Raw genomic sequence first — 18,101 nt, 5'->3', positions numbered from 1 at the left:
CAGAAAATATTTTCGGGGGAGGAATATAGGATATAGTGATATATGGACCAACTACTTAAAATGGTACAACAACAAAAATCTGCAATCCTAACTGATATTATGTGGTATCAATACGTATTAGTAATATAAAATAATAATGCTCCTCTGTTTATAAAATTAGGCCTACATTTTAGTTGAATAAATAATGTTTATGATATCAAATAAAACTAAATACTCAAAAAAAAGAGAAAAACAAGAAAAAAAAGAGAAAAACTACAATTAAACTATAATGTTGATAGATTAAGATGGTGAAACAAATCTCTATTTCACCACAATGTTACTTAGGTCGTTTTCCCCGTGGACTCTTCATATACGTATTTGTAAAACTGGTTAACTTATTAGGTTCTGTCAGTAAAACAATTTATTTTGCTAGCTTTAAACGATATGTTTTTAGCTTCTAAAACATATCTTTTAAAGTCTGGGGAGCGGGTCGTAGCCCAGTGCTAAACCACTCTCTTGATGCGCAGTCTATTTAGGATCGATCCCCGTAGGTGGCTCCATTGGGCTATTTCTCGTTCCAGCCAGTGCCCCACGACTGGTGTAACAACGGCCGTAGTATGTATTATCCTGTCTGTGGGATGGTGCATATAAAAGATCCCTTGCTGCTAATCGAAAAGAGTAGCCCATGAAGTGGGTTCTTAACCACATATCTGACGCCATATAACCGTAAATAAAATGTGTTGAGTGCTTCGTTAAATAAATCATGTCCTTCCTTCCTTTCTTCAAAGTCCGGTTGGGGTCGACTTTGTCCAACATTCACGCACAAGAGATGGGTGTACCTCAAGGTATTATGTCTGTAACTTAATTTTATGTAACAATTAACAACACCACTCAGTGTTTAAAACCTGTTGTTGATTGCTCGTTATATGTCTATGATTTTCAGATTTCCTACATATAAAGTAAAGCTTGTTTTATTTAATGACGCTACTGGAGCACATTGATTTTTTAATCTTTTCATCGGCTATTAGAGGAAACCCGCTGTCGCCACATAGGCAGGCAGCAAGGGATCTTTTATTTGGGCTTCCCACATGCAGGATAGGACAAACCATGGCCTTTGTTGAACCAGTTATGTATCACTGGTCGGTGCAAGTGGTTTACACCTACCCATTGAGCCATGCGGAGCACTCACCCAGGGTTTGGAGTCAGTATCTGGATTAAAAATACCATTCGTCGACTGGGATCCGAACCCAGTACCTACCAGCCTGTAGACCGATGGCCTAACCACGACGCCACCGAGGCCGGTAATGTGCTACATATCGTCCAATGTGAGTATCATTAAACGTCAGTTGCAGCTTTGTTTGAATAAACGTGATCAATATGCAACTGACACCGGCTTTTGGTTCTCAGTCAAACACTGTTTGTATGCATATTTGCCAGAAAAGATGTCTTCACTTAGATCCACTATTGTGTGTGGGTTTTTTTTCTTAAATCCCATTCCAGTTGTAGAGGGGACCAAATTTCTGGGGGTTACATTTGAAAGGAAGCTATCTTTTGTGCTCTATCTTAAATCTGTTCAAAAGAAGGGCTTAAAAACTCTTAATATTTCAAAAGTTATTGGTCATACAGAATGGGGAGCAGGCCTAAAGGTTATGCTCGTCTATATAAATATTTTGTCACATCAAAATGTGACTCTGGATGTATTGTGTATGGTTCAGCTCGCAAATCTTACTTGCAGATGCTAGATCCTATACACAACCAGGGACTTAGGCTTTGTCTTGGTGCTTTTAGAACATCTCCTATAGAGAGCTTGTACGTTGATGCACACGAACCTACACCACCTAAAATTGTGTTTCATCTGGCGCATCTGAAGAAAGATCGTACAGATGCTGTTGTTTTTAAACAGTTTTTCATGGAAATTCTAGACAAGTACCGTGATTACATTCCTGTGTATACAGATGGATCACGGGATGGAAATTCTGTGGCTTGTGCTACAGTTTTTCCATCAGACACTATCATTTCCATGAGACTGCCTGACTCGGCATCGAATTTTAGTGCTGAAGTTTGGGCAGTCATTAAAGCCTTGGAGGAAATTAAAGATTCCATAGCATCCAGATTTATTATTTTTACAGACTCACTTTCGTGTCTTCAAGCTTTGCGTAATATGAAGCTTGACCATCCCTTAATTGGGATGGTGATACGAAAATGTGTCTTTTTATCTATTGCCAATAAAGACATTGTATTTTGTTGGGTACCCAGCCATGTTGGCATCAGGGGTAATGAAAAGGCAGATTCAGCTGCCAAGTCTGCTTTGGATTTGCCTCACGCCAGGGTTGGTGTACCTTATACTGATTTTAAATATTGTATCAGCCAATTTATCTTTTCCGTTTAGCAACGTGATTGGGACGGTGAGGTTGCGAACAAGCTTCATGCTATCAAGCCAGTCTTGGGAGAGTGGCAGTCCTCCTATAGACGGTGCAGGAAGGATGAAATAGTCTTGTGTCGTGCCCGCATCGGTCACACTTACTTAACCCATTCATTTATCTTGAAGAAAGATCCTCCAACTCAGTGTGAGCACTGCCAGTGTCTTCTGACTGTGCGACACATTTTGGTGGAGTGTAAGCAGTTGTCAGCAACTCGAAAAGATATATTTGGACAAACAAATGTGATGGAATCATTTCGATTCCATCCAGAACTTTTATTGCAGTTTTTACGAGATACTGAATTTTATTCTAAATTTTAATTATATCTATCTGTGATATTTCTACTTTTACACAGTCCTTTACACTGTGTTTTTATTTAATTGTTGAATTTTTATATTGATGATGATCATCACACTTTTCTTGCATTTTACCATAGTTTGACACCCAATAGCCGATGTATTTTTCGTGCTGGGGTGTCGTTAAACATTCATTCATTCATTCATTCATTAAATGTCTTAATAAAAAGTCTTAATTGAACGTCTTAATGAAATATCTATGTCTTAATAAAATTAATAAAATGTTTTAATAATAATAATAAAATGTATTAATCAGACCATCCACTGTGCGCGGCCGTTTACTAAAATTACAAATGAAAAAAAAGAAGAAAAGAAAAAGTATAAAATATCGGTGTCTGTATATTCACTATCTGTTTTGTCGTGTCTCCTTTTGTCGTCAATATATTTTTAGGAACTGAAACTACATTTTAGCTCCCGATAATTTCGTACGCACGACCGAAATCTATCTTTGGAAATAACACTGAAACTATGTACACAGACATTATAAAGGTAACTAATTTATTAGACCAGTCTTGGGGTGGCAGTCCTCCTACAACCAGTGAAAGAACTTTATGAAAGGATATCTCGAGGAGTAACAGGCGTCCTTTAGACGAGATATCCGATAATAATTCAAGGAACAATCACGAGTTTGCCACAATTTCGTTTGGACTCCTGCATTGAGCAGAGATATGATTTTCTTTCCGTAAAACGGCTTTATCGTTCAAGTTTAATATTCACGCAGAGTATTCTTCACAGTGATAATATATATGTATATATATATATATATATATATATATATATATATATATATATATATATATATATATATATATATATATATATATATATATATATGTCTGTCTGTCTGTCTGTCTGTCTGTCTGTCTGTCTGTCTGTCTGTCTGTCTGTCTGTCTGTCTGTCTGTGTGTGTGTGTGTGTGTGATTACAATGCTTCACCACTTTAAACTAAAAACTGGTCTACTTACCGTGACTCCTATCAAACTAGTTCCACGTTAATAAACAAGGCCGTTTATAATTTAAGTTTTAAATGAATGAATGAATGAATGAATGTTTAACAACACCCCTGCACGACAAAAACATCGGCTATAGGGTGTCAAACTGGTAAATTCAAAACATGAAGCAACGATCAACATCAATATAAAAATTCAACAATTAAATAAAAATACAGTGTAAAGAACTGTGCAAGAATACAAATATTACAGATAGATCAAATTAAAATTTAGAGTAAAAGTCCGTATCACGTAAAAAATGTAATAAAAGTTCTGGATAGAATCGAAATGATTCCATCACATTTCTTTGACCAAATATATCTTTTCGAGTTTCTTGCAGATGCTCACACTCCACCAAAATGTGGCGTACCGTCAGAGTGCACTGACAGTGCTCACACTGAGGTGGAGGATCTTTCTTCAAGATAAATAAACGAGTGAAGTAAATATGACCGATGCAAGCACGACACAAGACAACTTTATCCTTCGTGCACTGCCTATATGAGGACTGCCACTCTCCCAAGACCGGCTTGATAGCATAAAGCTTGTTCGCAACCGCACCAAGTTGCAAAAATAAATTGGTTGATACTATATTTAAAATCAGTATACGGCACAACAACCCTGGAATGAGGCAAATCCAAAGCAGACTTGGCAGCTGAATCTGCCTTTTCATTATCCCTGATGCCAGCATGTTTTGTAACGCTTGGAGACACGAAAGTGAGTCGGTGAAAATAATAAATTTGGATGCACTAGACTCCTTGATTTCTTCTAAGGATTTAATGAATGCCCAAACTTCAGCACTAAAGATTGATGCTGAGTCAGGCAGTCTCATGGAAATGTTTTAAAAGATGAAAGAAATAAAAAGTACCATTCGTCAAATATATGATATGAAAGAAATTGCCGTTGGATATGTTATGTTTATTGTGTATGAAGCCAAAACAAGGGTGCAAAGAGTGACTTTAGTGTCGGCAGTTCTACGACCGTTCATGGCCTCAACAAATATAAAACTGTTTATATGAATAATCATTAAAACTTGTACTGAGTATATACCCTGTACAAATCAAAGAAATTAATCTTGTGCTGGTATTAAAGTGAACTAAACAAACAAATAATTCAAATATATGTTTAAATTGTGTTTTTTTAAATAAATATTTTTTGTCCCAGATTACATAGCAGTGTCGAAGTTGGGAGCCCCAAATCACTACTTGCCATACATACCCATGTTCTAAATGAATGAATGAATGAATGTTTAACGACACCCCAGCACGACAAATACATTGGCTATTGGCTGTCAAAACTATGGTGATGCAAACAAACATAGTGATGATCAACATCAATATACAAATTCAAGATTTAAACAAAAACACAGTGTAAAGAACTGTGCAAAAATACAAATATCACAGATAGATACTGACTTTTACTCAAAATTTCAGTTGTGTGCTGTATTGGCCAATCTCAAAGAGAATGTTACACCCCTGCACCACGGTGAGGTTACAGCACGTGCAGGGGACCCATGTTTTAAACAACAAACACTAACGGAACTAACAGAACTCATACAAGCAAAAATCTATAAAAAAAACAACAACCCCAAAACAACCCAAAAAACCCCTGACTTACACAAACGCACAGATTAAAACAAATTATTGAGACCTGTCCATAAAAAGGACAAACTGGCAGTTATCTACAATATATATATAATATATATATATATATATATATATATATTATATATATATATATATATATATATATATATATATATATTTAATCCGAGATTTAAACAGAGAAAATAGAGAATACGAGGGAAGAGAATCAGAAGGAAGAAGATATTGAAGAAGAAGAACAAGAAGAAAAAGACGAAGAAGAAGAATACAAGATAGAGATAAATGACATAAGAAAAAACAAGATGTTGTCAGTTATATAAAACCTGCAACCCTGCTATCTCAAAACAAGCCATACACTAAATGAGTCTTAATACATATATTAGTCCATGAGCCAGACACAAATTTGCTACCACCTGAGGGACCAAACAAAACTGTTATAATTATTTTAGTACACCCTAGGACAAAACAAAAATGCATGACTTTTCAATAGGGTAGCTTTACATAGTTATCACAGTTTTTAAAATTTATATTGCTACATATATCTGTATATTTTAAAATCTTACCTATGCCGTGACTCGATCCAAATGCCAACGAATGGTAAAGTACTAGACGTTTCTGTCTGACTTTATAGGACAAAAACTAATGTGTGATTGTGAACGTGCATACACGTGACGACATGAATTACACAATCTAGTATTATCTGCGATAGAGTGTTAAAGTTACTTATGCTGTCAGGTATGATAAATACATGTATGTTTAAACCAAGCTGTTACTGATGTGTTTTTCGTAGTACTTTTACATCCTGCACAATGCTTCGCAAAACGCGCTTTTTTATCAGTTGGGCGTAACGTAGTAGTAGTAGTAGTAGTAGTAGTAGTAGTAGTAGTAGTAGTAGTAGTAGTAGTGGTAGTTGTTGTTGTTGTAGTCGTAATAGTATAGTATAGTATAGTATAGTAGTAGTAGTAGTAATAGTTGTAGTAGTCGTAATAGTATAGTAGTAGTTGTTGTTGTTGTAATAGTAGTAGTAGTAGTTGTTGTTGTTGTAGTAGTAGTCGTAATAGTATAGTATAGTAGTAGTAGTAGTTGTTGTAATAGTAGTAGTAGTAATAGTAGTATAATAAAATATGTCCATTGTGTAATAATTACGATATCGGAGATGAGGTTCATTATATATTTACATGTTTGTTTTTCAAGAATGAAAGAAAGCATTACTTACCATCTTTCTGTCAGTCTAAATCAAATATATATATATATACATTTTATAAATTATTAAAATCTAAGAAAGCTGGTGTCCTTAGAAAACTTTCTATATTTTGTAATCCAATTACGAATACTTTCAAATCCTCTGGCTGATATTCTGTGTATTGTTTTGTATTTATTAGTATGTATTTATTGTATTTATGTACATTTATGTACACCCACCATCTTGTTACAATTATATTGACTGCTGTATATATATATATATATATATATATATATATATATATATATATATATATATATATATATATATATATATATATACACACACATATATATATAACCATTTTAAGCAAAATAAAACAAAACTGACAGTTGCGTGAATTATATATATATATATATATATATATATATATATATATATATATATATATATATATTTATTGTTTTTGGTCCAGCTTCCGTTTGCAGTTTACAGTTTGTAAATGCACACTCTAAATCCTAAGAAACTTCAACTTTTGTAAATACGTCAGTTTAGCCCATAGCAAAAGCATTACCAACTTGAAATAATTAATTCTGCGAATTTCTAAAGTGCATAAAGATAAAAGTAACATTTCTTAATTGCTTTTTTAGTCTAAAATTTGCGTAAAACAATTTTACAGAAAAAGCCTTTAGAATATTTATAAAAACGACATTATTAACCAGGCACAAAACACGCTCATTTTGCATAGCAAATACATTGGGAATTCAAGCTAATAATACAAACAAATTCTAATGTGCATAAATATGAGACTATTATTACACAACTGCTTTTTTTGTCTAATTTCAATATAAAATAGTTTTAATGAAAAAGCCTTTGGGATTATTGTGAAAACGACATTATTCACTAGGCACAAAGACACGCTAAAGTGCATTGCAAATACATTGGGAATTCGGGTTAATAATACAAACAAATTCTAATGTGCATAAACACGAACTATCACTACACAATTGCTTTTTTGGTCTAATTTCAATATAAAATAGTTTTAATGAAAAAGCCTTTGGGAATATTATAAAAACAGCATGTTTATACTGTTGTTTACAAACATTGTGTACCGATATATCAGACCTTAGCAACCAGTATGTGTAAACAGGTTCTCAGCGTACAAGGATATAGTTCCTAAAAGCACTAATATTACAGTAATCAGTTTTACAGTTATTACCTCACTTAATTAATAAAATGATTTGCCATAATGTACAAACAATATTAGGATACGTTTAACTAAGAAAATAGCTAATCGATCGTACAAGTTTTGGAGGAAAGTAAACTTTACTGAAGGGCAAGGTCAATCCCGGCAGCCATGTCAAAACAGTCGATCAAACGGAAATTTATCCCAGGTTTATTTATGAGCCCATGGGATGTTTTCAGTGTGTAAGTACACACACTTTGTAGTTATGGAAATATTTACATCAATAATATTAATGTCAACGTTATGTCATAGTTTTTATATGCACAGGAATTTGGGAATTAAATAAAGTCGAAGACCGCAAGACCAAAACACGGACGTCAAACATTAAATTAACACATTTAGCGATCGTAATATACTTATATCCCATAAATAAATTACGGCAACTATTTACAAACATAATTTCTTACACTATAAACATATTATTATGAAATACAACTAAATGTAGCTCGCATTGTGCATCCAAACGATCACTAATAACAATAGTTGCGCAATTTCGTTTTTGCCTATAGTGCGCGACACGACAAACGGCACTACTAAGAATTTCATTAAACAATAACTATAATAAATGGCATAGTTCCAGACATTACAGAATACAAGCAAATATGCAAATAATTACTACTAAATGTAAAAATAAATATTGTCTTTTGTTCAATATTAAAATTACTTGAGAAAGGTCCACGTCACAGCAGTTACGAAAATTGTTGGGACAGCCATGACACGCTCCCCCTCTTAATTTGGACACTCTGGGTCAAATATAAACCAATTCATGGATGTCACATACAGCTGAATTTCACATTAACACGAATAGTTATTCATTAATATCTTCACAGAAACACTGCTTATCCAAGAAAAATTCACAGTTCATCAAAGGCACAGTTTATCAAAAACACAATCCATCGGTGGCATCCGGGAATTAAAGTTCCAAATGTAACAGCACAGTTCGAATTTGCTCCATCCACAGACTAAACACAGTTTCCTCTTATTTATATCCACAATACATGCTGCACATACAGTCCTTCATGGTTCTAAAAGTATCAGAAGTATTCCAGGATCTCCAACCATAAGGTTGCCTAGCATTACATAACCAGCCAGATTAAATATGCTAAATGTCTATTCATCAATTCCAGTCATCATTAACTAATCCCCAACTAGAAGAAAAGTATCCGTGTCCCAGCCAATTAGGTTGATCAAGTCTAACTGCTGAAACAATTCCTGTAGTCAACACTACATTAAACCCATTTAACCACCTTATCTCCTACTGAGATAAACCCGTATCCTCCCAACATCCGGATACGCCCTGATGACAAGGAATTGCCACAGAAATCATAGAACCACCATTCCATTCCAGGTGTGCTATATACCACAACATTGTTGCATCCTACCTATGGCCAATTCCTAGATGAACTAGACAATTAAAACTATTTACATCAGGCTTCATTATCTATTTACACTAAAATGAATACTTCTACAATACAATTTCTATAAATTTATCCAGTCTGTTTCTTACACAGCCTTCATCCATTTGAACATGTATCCACACCTAATTACTATGTTATACTGTGCTCTGTTTCCAAATTTTACCACCATATTTCCATTTTTTTCTCTATAGTATTATACATTTTTATTTAGTAGTATTTCTACTTTTCTTTCTCATATGCCATTTCCTTTTAAAACATTTAAAAACCCCCAACTATATGATATAATAATAAGCACTGTGAGTTCTGAAGAAAATGTTCCCTCTCCTACACATTTTCAGCTTATTGGACTGAATCTACCTCCAGGGGTAACTTTCTTCCTTTGAGGGTTGTCAGGTCAGGTCGTCAAGTTTCCTGGTAATGAGATACGGACCTTTCCAGTTGGAAGTCAGCTTTTCACAAACTACATGTCTTAGAAGAGGGTTGTGAAGCCATACAGCTTGTCCTTTCGAGAATGTTCGCCTTTTGCTATTCGTGTCGTATCTTTTCTTATGATACACAGCATGTCTTTTCAGACTTTTCCGGGCTGCTTTGTGTACACGCTTTAATTTATGTTCAAGCTCGGATATATAAGATTCCACTTCACTTTCCTTTTTCTCTTGAACAGGTTTACCAAGGGGTGCTGGTTTGGCTTTTGGCTGCTTCCTGGCTAAACACAAGTCACAAGTTTGACAATATACCTCAATGTGTTCTTTCATTCCAGGCCAGTAAAATGCATTCTTTATTCTTTCCAGGGATTTCTGCCTGCCCATATGTCCTCCAGTTGGGATGTCATGGTAAAATGTGAACACATCTTGCTTCAGTGTTTCAGGTACGATCAGCTGCAGTTCAGTTGTTTCTTCATTTTCATCATGCCACCGCCGGTACATGACACCTGAATGGATCTCCAGTCTATCCCAATGTCGCCATAAGGTTTTGGTAATTGATGATTTGGATGAAATTTCACTCCAATCTGGTCTTTCACCTTCGCTTAATGCTGTAAGTATAGGAAAGATGTTTTCATCATCCAACTGTTTTTGATGAATTTCAGTTACATTCCAGCCCTCTAGGATGACTGGTGAACGAGTGTGTGGTTCAACTTCAGTCCCAGTATCTTGTTTCCTGATAACAGCACATACAGCAGCAATGGATACTTGTCTGTTAGCTGGTTTTCTCTGATCAAGTGGTTCATCAGTCATGTCTATATCATCAGCACTATTTGAATCCATGTCTTGTACTGCAGTTTGTCTCTGACAAGCTTTGCATGGATTTCTAGCCAGTGTATCTGCATTTGTGTGGTTATTTTTCGTTTCAAACAATCCTGTATTACCTGGAATTATGATTGTATTCCTTGCTTCGACTCGGCAAACCATCCCACCTTTTCCGGTTGTACAATGAATATGTTGGCCTTTTAGCTTCAGTGTCAAGCATTTGTAGTCTATTGATTCAGCAAACGTAAGCAGGAAATCCTGTCCTAGAATAGCATCAATAGTTATATCACATATAACCACTGGATGATCATATTCCTGTCCATCAAGAAATATCTTCATCATAGCACAGCCTAATGTTTCCAATTCTGTACCATTAACTCCATTTATAGGTTTTGACCATGGTACCAGTGTTGGTTTATCATTTTCAGATATTTTATTAAATGTTCTTTTCGAAAGAACTGTAATGCTTGACCCGCTGTCTACAAGGAAATTAGTTGTGACTTTATACACATGTCCCTTTATGTACATTCCATTGTCACACAGCTCATTTCCTTTTGTAGTTACTCCGACCCTGACATCTGTGCTATGTAAAGGCCTCGATGTCTCCGTCCCCTCCCGACCTACTGAGAGGACACTCACGTTTCCCGAGAGTCTATTTTGACTATATTGTGCATCCTTCCGCTCCAAGTGAATTTTCCATACAGGGCAGTCTCTTCTTATATGATTAGGAGACCTACAAATGAAGCACCTCCTTACAATGGGTTGTTTCTGATAGTTTGGTTTATATCCCGTTTCAAGTTTTTCGATTCTCCTCAACACTTGTTTCAGCAAATCATTCTGCTCCTGTATTTGATTTGAAAATCCATTCTTTTCAGTATTACACATGGACTGAGTTGTGTAGTTCACATTTTCTCCTCCTAAAGCTCGAACTGAGGCTCTTTTCTTATCCTTACAGTCACCTATAAGAGTTTCATATCTCTCGCATACTTCCACTGCATCATCCAGTGTCTGACAACCCCTGTCAATACAGTTAAATTTTACCTCTGGACATACTGCTTTGTAAAACTGATTTAAAGCGATAGCCTCTTGAGCTTGGCTATCCAGATGCCCATATGCTCTTTTAGTTATTTGACGTATATCATCAGCAAAACCAGCAATTGACTCGCCCAGGTGTCTGCTCCTCGTTTCAAGGCAACTCAACCAGAGTGACTGCAGTCTCTCACTTCCAAATCTTTGGTTCATTCTTTTGATCAGGTGATCAAGAGAATTCCTTTCCAATAAGGTAAGACCCATATAAAATGTTCTTGCAGTACCTTTAAGGCTGGCAGCTAAAATTAACAACTGCTGCTGTTCTGTCCAGTCTCCAAGATCAGCACAGTTGCGGAAATGTGAGAGATATTCTTCCCAGTCTGCTATACCATCATAACAGTCAGGCCGTATAGTCATCGGGTTGATATATCCTGAACAGTTTTTGTGAGTTGTCTCCCTTGAATTATTATTCCGCAGGTGAGATACTGGATGGTTTATCCTACTTCGTCTATCCGGAGACAAGTAATTTTCCAAAAAAGAAATTTGGTGAAGAATAGTCCATTACATTCCTCCTACAATATGTCCTGCCTCCTACTTGTAAGGTAGGTACTGAATACCTCACTGTATTTTCCTCACTGGAAGACATCTCCTGTAAATAAGATTTTTCAGTCTGATATTCCACTCCATTCCTTCCATTTGAAAATACCGGATCTTCTAGGCTATCCTCGTTAAACAAGATATCACTTGTCCAGCTCCTTCCGAGACATTTGGCAACTTAAGAGTAACTTCAGGATCTGGTGAACAGACAGCTTCATTATCCATGACTCTGTGAATAAATAATGTTTTCCTGGAAAGTGTTATGATTCCTCCTCAGTACGTGGATCCGGATCAAGGATGTTTATTTAATAAATAAACATCCCACTTCTGACACCATGTTTGTTGTGGCCGCGTCCCAAGGATATTAACAAAGGATATTAACAAAGTCCAGAGAATACAAATAACATCCCACTTCTGACACCATGTTTGTTGTGGCCGCGTCCCAAGGATATTAACAAAGGATATTAACAAAGTCCAGAGAATACAAATAACATCCACAGATGACAAAGACGAAGTGTTCCAGTTTTCAGAATTATAAATTTATTTAAAGATGATGAGTAAATAGAAATAAAGTTAATGTTCACAGGTAAGTTTCCAACATACAGATAGATCTCTTCCTTTTAGCTCCAGTTATATCAAACCAGTGAGATTGCATCTCCAATAAATGTAAACAGATTGCAGTTGCTTATAAATATTGCTTCCATAAAACAAGTTAATTAAATAAAGATGGTAAAGTTAATAAAATTTGACTTTAAAAATATAAGTAAAAGTTATTCTGGTGTCAATTTAAATGTATGCAATGTAATAAAGTTGGAAAGTTGGACAATGGGACATGTCTTTAATGTTTGCTTGTCAGACCGCGAACGAGTGAGAGAACAACCGTTGACGTCCATTGACGTCAGCCTTTTATACTTTTTCTTAAGTACCACGTGACGTCATAACAGCCAATCAGAAATTACGTCACGCTAGGAAGAGATCTACCTTTACAAAATAAATATCATTTCATTTAATAATGTCGTTTTTATAAATATTCTAAAGGCTTTTTCTGTAAAATTGTTTTACGCAAATTTTAGACTAAAAAAGCAATTAAGAAATGTTAGTTTTATCTTTATGCACTTTAGAAATTCGCAGAATTAATTATTTCAAGTTGGTAATGCTTTTGCTATGGGCTAAACTGACGTATTTACAAAAGTTGAAGTTTCTTAGGATTTAGAGTGTGCATTTACAAACTGTAAACTACAAACGGAAGCTGGACCAAAAAAGCAATTACTTTATTTATTGAGCAATTGTGTGCATAACGTAATTATTAAATTAAACTTTTATATGGCTGAACAAACAAGAAAGGATTAAACGAGAAGTATTGGTACAAGAGTATAAAATTGGAAGCGTTAAAATGTTACATTTGTAAAATTTTATGATTGCATTAAAAGCCTCATGGATAAGACAACTTTTTACTTCAAATTAAAAATGGAAAACTTTATTCCAGGTAATAACAGGATTAATGATAGAAATTATGTTGAATTATGGAGATGGCGTCGTGGTTAGGCCATCGGTCTACAGGCTGGTAGGTACTGATTTCGGATCCCAGTCGAGGCATGGTATTTTTAATCCAGATACCGACTCCAAACCCTGAGTGAGTGCTCCGCAAGGCTCAATGGGTAGGTGTAAACCATTTGCATCGACCAGTGATCCATAACTGGTTCAACAAAGGCCATGGTTTGTGCTATCCTGCCTGTGGGAAGTGCAAATAAAAGATCCCTTGCTGCTAATCGGAAAGAGTAGCCCATGTAGTGGCGACAGCGGGTTTCCTCTCAAAATCTGTGTGGTCCTTAACCATATGTCTGACACCATATAACCGTAAATAAAATGTGTTGAGTGTGTCGTTAAATAAAACATTTCTTTCTAATTAAAAAATCTGTTTTGGAAAAATGTATTACAGAGTTGGTTAAAGATACAACAAAAACAGACTTGGGGAAAATAATGATAAAATAGATTACAAACATTTGGTATAATAGTAATAAAATTACAGATGATAAAGCCACATTGTAGAAAAACTATATTGAAAACGGCAACATTTTTATACAAGATTTGTTGAATGAGCAAGGACAGTTTATGGATTATGAAGTTTGTAAAACAAGGTACAATATAACATCAGTCTTAGAATACGCCACTTTAATAAGAGCAATCGGAACATTTATTTGCAATATTAAAACTGACAACCAAATATTTGTACCCTTGAACAATCCAATTTTCCCTTTCAATTTAAGAATTTTTCTAAAAGATGCAAAAGGAAGTAAAACAATATAACAATTATTGAAAAGGAATAAAGCACTACGTACTTCACAACTAAAATATTGTAAATTGAGTTGCGCTTTTTCTCCACAAATATGGGGATATTGTTACAGCTTACCATTGTCAGCTTTAAAAGACCCATCTTTATTTGAAGACAAAATCCAGTTTGGGCTTCTTACAAATATTAAGATGACCAGAAACACATTGAATATACAGACATTGATATTCTAAACAAGAAAATATATTTAATATGTAAGTTTAATCGTAGAAATATTTTATTAGTCGGAAACATCTTACAATGCAGCAAACTCAGGAATGTCCCTTTAAGTCTGAAAATCTGTTGAATATTGGTTACAAGCCAAAGGTGAACACATCTCATTTGACAAAAGTTTTGTTTGGACTTACAAATAAAAAATACAGATTATTAATTGGCTAATTATTAATGTAAAATATTATATTTATAGAATGAAAATTCAAAAGTCCGGACTAAATGTTGAGGCACTTCAAAATATAATAAAAGATAAACTGCAAATTGAAAAATATATATTGTATAAAAATGTATTTTGCAATGAATTTGAAGAAGTATGGAGACCTTGGCAAATTGTATTTGAAACTAAACATTAATGGTTCTAGTTTGGAAATCTTTACTCTTTTTTCTTCTTTATTCAATCACCGTCTTTTACATTTGATCTGCCCATATGAAACCTGTAATGGAGAGGTACCGGTATATGTATAGTGGTTTTTATTCTTTATTATTAGTATTATTTTTTTAAATTGTAATATTAATTTTTCATATATACATATTTATATATGTACACGTGTATATGTAATGCTATAAAGGTGTTAAACGTGCATGTATATATGTACACGAGTATATGTAATGCTATAAAGGTGTTAAACGTGCATTTATATATGTACACGTGTATATGTAATGCTATAAAGGTGTTAAACGTGTATTTATATATGTACACGTGTATATGTAATGCTATAAAGGTGTTAAACGTGTATTTATATATGTACACGTGTATATGTAATGCTATAAAGGTGTTAAACGTGTATGTATATATGTACACGTGTATATGTAATGCTATAAAGGTGTTAAACGTGTATTTATATATGTACACGTGTATATGTAATGCTATAAAGGTGTTAAACGTGTATTTAATATATGTACACGTGTATATGTAATGCTATAAAGGTGTTAAACGTGTATGTATATATGTACACGTGTATATGTAATGCTATAAAGGTGTTAAACGTGTGTACACGTGTATATGTAATGCTATAAAGGTGCTAAACGTGTATTTATATATGTACACGTGTATATGTAATGCTATAAAGGTGTTAAACGTGTATTTATATATGTACACGTGTATATGTAATGCTATAAAGGTGTTAAACGTGTATGTATATATGTACACGTGTATATGTAATGCTATAAAGGTGTTAAACGTGTATTTATATATGTACACGTGTATATGTAATGCTATAAAGGTGCTAAACGTGTATTTATATATGTACACGTGTATATGTAATGCTATAAAGGTGCTAAACGTGTATTTATATATGTACACGTGTATATGTAATGCTATAAAGGTGTTAAACGTGTATTTATATATGTACACGTGTATATGTAATGCTATAAAGGTGTTAAACATGTATGTATAACACTCATACTGCACCAACCTGACATTACCGGGGCAATAAAATTTATTTAAAAAAAAAGTCATTAAAAAGGGCACAACAAACGGACGTTTCAACTTATTTTTGTGCTTATATCCCACTAATGCTCAAGCACGCTGTTCTGGTCACACACCCCAGCTACCTGAAATAGACCCGCCACTGATATTACATTCATTAGTGACATGCCTAATCCTTGCGAAATTTAAAAACCTAATAGCCTTTTGGAAATATTTGAATAAAACAAATTAATTTTTTTAAATGTGAGGTTTGTAAATAAGTTGTGAATATGATAATTGAAAAACATAAACTGAAATTTGATTAATGTTCAAATGTATATCATTGTCCCTTCCGGTTCGTAATAATAATAAGAGTAGTTTACTGCATGTATGTGCGTGCGTGCGTGTATGATACACTAGTATCTATATATCTGAATGTATGACTACTGTGACAAAGCTAAACTATTTATGCCTTCTATTGACACAGATTGTACTATAGAAAAAATGTTTTGTTTAACATCACTAGAGCACATCAAACGTTAGATAATTTAGACGTATAGACGTTTATCCATTAGTACCAAGGAATATTTTATATGCACTATCCCACAGACAGGATAGCACATACCACGATATTTGATATACCAGTTGCGGTGCACTGGCCGGGAACAAAAATAGGCCAATGGGCCCACCGACGGGAATCGTCCTTAGACTGACCGCACATCAAGCCAGCGCTTTACCACTGGCTACGTCCCGCCCCTCACCGCCCAGTATGTACTGCAGAAGCGCCTATCTTCAGGGTGAATGAATTAAAGAAAAATGACAAAAGAATTATTTATTATTTTTAAATCGTTATTCTCCACATCAAACACTATTTATATTCTCATATATATATATATATATATATATATATATATATATATATATATATATATATAATGTGCACAGTTGTTTATAAGCAAAATATATGCAAACATAATGTACATAAAACACATACACACATTAAAATCGTTTGTAACAGGTCTTTTAGATAACCATCTTAATTAATTGACACGTTGAGCCACAACAGGCGTATCAACAGGATGTGGAGGAGGATGTTTCCTCTATAAAGTCAGAGAGAAGCATCCTGGTATTCATCGTTCGTCTGCGCTTTCTGGGACTCCCACACTGAACCTTGTTGAAGGTAAGATTCATTCATCTCAATTCATGTTACTGCTCAATAACGCTCAAGCACAATGTGTTGGTCACACGCCGCAGCTACACATGGAATTAATTTCCTTTTTATATCCAACCAAAATTCAAGCACATTGTCCTGGGAACACACCTCAGCTACTTGAAATGTATGTCCAGAACCATGGGTTTGTGCTTAGTTGTTGAGTGGTTAGTGACCGAGATGTCAGTGTACCAGATGTGGCCATACATCTCCCGACTGAGTCGTCAAATCGGAAAGACAAAATCGCATTCCATTATGAAAATCGTATCTCAGCTAAAGACAGTGTCGAAAGGTTGTTTCAGGCGACGTCGTGATTGCTTCCATAGTCCAAGTGTTTCAATTCTTTCTGAAGATCAGGCATAATCAAAATAAGTATATTGGTCTGGAATAGCTTCATAACTGACAAGCGGACGTGGTTTGATCATCATCATTATCCCTAATCGAATAAACGTCCACAGATACTTAAATGTATGGTGTCATTTTATTCAACATTTTACGTAAGTATCTAGTATACGTCAGTAATTCATGGGTTTCCTAATAAAACTGTCAGTTCATCATCAAACCCAGACTTCCCATTTTGTTTTTAATTTGCTACTATGCTATTCAATTTAATTTAAAACACATATCTATATTTATTATTTCCAGACTAATATTCCATGTCAAACATCTGACAGCGATTCGTGGAAACAATCATAACCTTGCTAATATCCCTTGGACTAATTTTCCTTGTGCAGACAAACTAATTTTATCACGATATGGGTTTTATCGTTCAGATTAGGATCATTGGGATCTAGATCATAAGGATCCTACTAAACTGTGGCCAAACAAAATAATGTACAGCCACTGTTTTATTTT

At 34.6% G+C, this 18,101-nt stretch overlaps 2 protein-coding genes across 4 annotated transcripts in view; one reads left to right on the top strand and one right to left on the bottom strand.

The window, feature by feature from the left end:
- The window catches only part of LOC121377049 (transmembrane protein 241-like), a 135,220-nt gene extending 129,244 nt beyond the window's left edge, over positions 1-5,976 (bottom strand). Inside the window, exon 1 of the mRNA XM_041504900.1 lies at positions 5,909-5,976. The gene's annotated coding sequence lies outside the window, so the exon portion shown is untranslated. The remainder of the gene's footprint in view (positions 1-5,908) is intronic.
- An 11,127-nt stretch (positions 5,977-17,103) lies between these two features.
- The window catches only part of LOC121376871, a 3,529-nt gene continuing 2,531 nt past the window's right edge, over positions 17,104-18,101 (top strand). For 2 of the 3 annotated variants that reach the window (XM_041504657.1, XM_041504656.1), the window contains exon 1: positions 17,104-17,216. The gene's annotated coding sequence lies outside the window, so the exon portion shown is untranslated. Of the gene's footprint in view, positions 17,217-18,086 lie in introns of all 3 variants that reach the window. The other variant, XM_041504658.1, reaches the window with a different exon arrangement.

This window comes from Gigantopelta aegis, chromosome 7 (genome assembly GCF_016097555.1).
Source record: "Gigantopelta aegis isolate Gae_Host chromosome 7, Gae_host_genome, whole genome shotgun sequence".
Lineage (NCBI taxonomy): Eukaryota > Metazoa > Mollusca > Gastropoda > Neomphalida > Peltospiridae > Gigantopelta > Gigantopelta aegis.
This window is presented reverse-complemented; position numbering and strand designations above follow the sequence as displayed.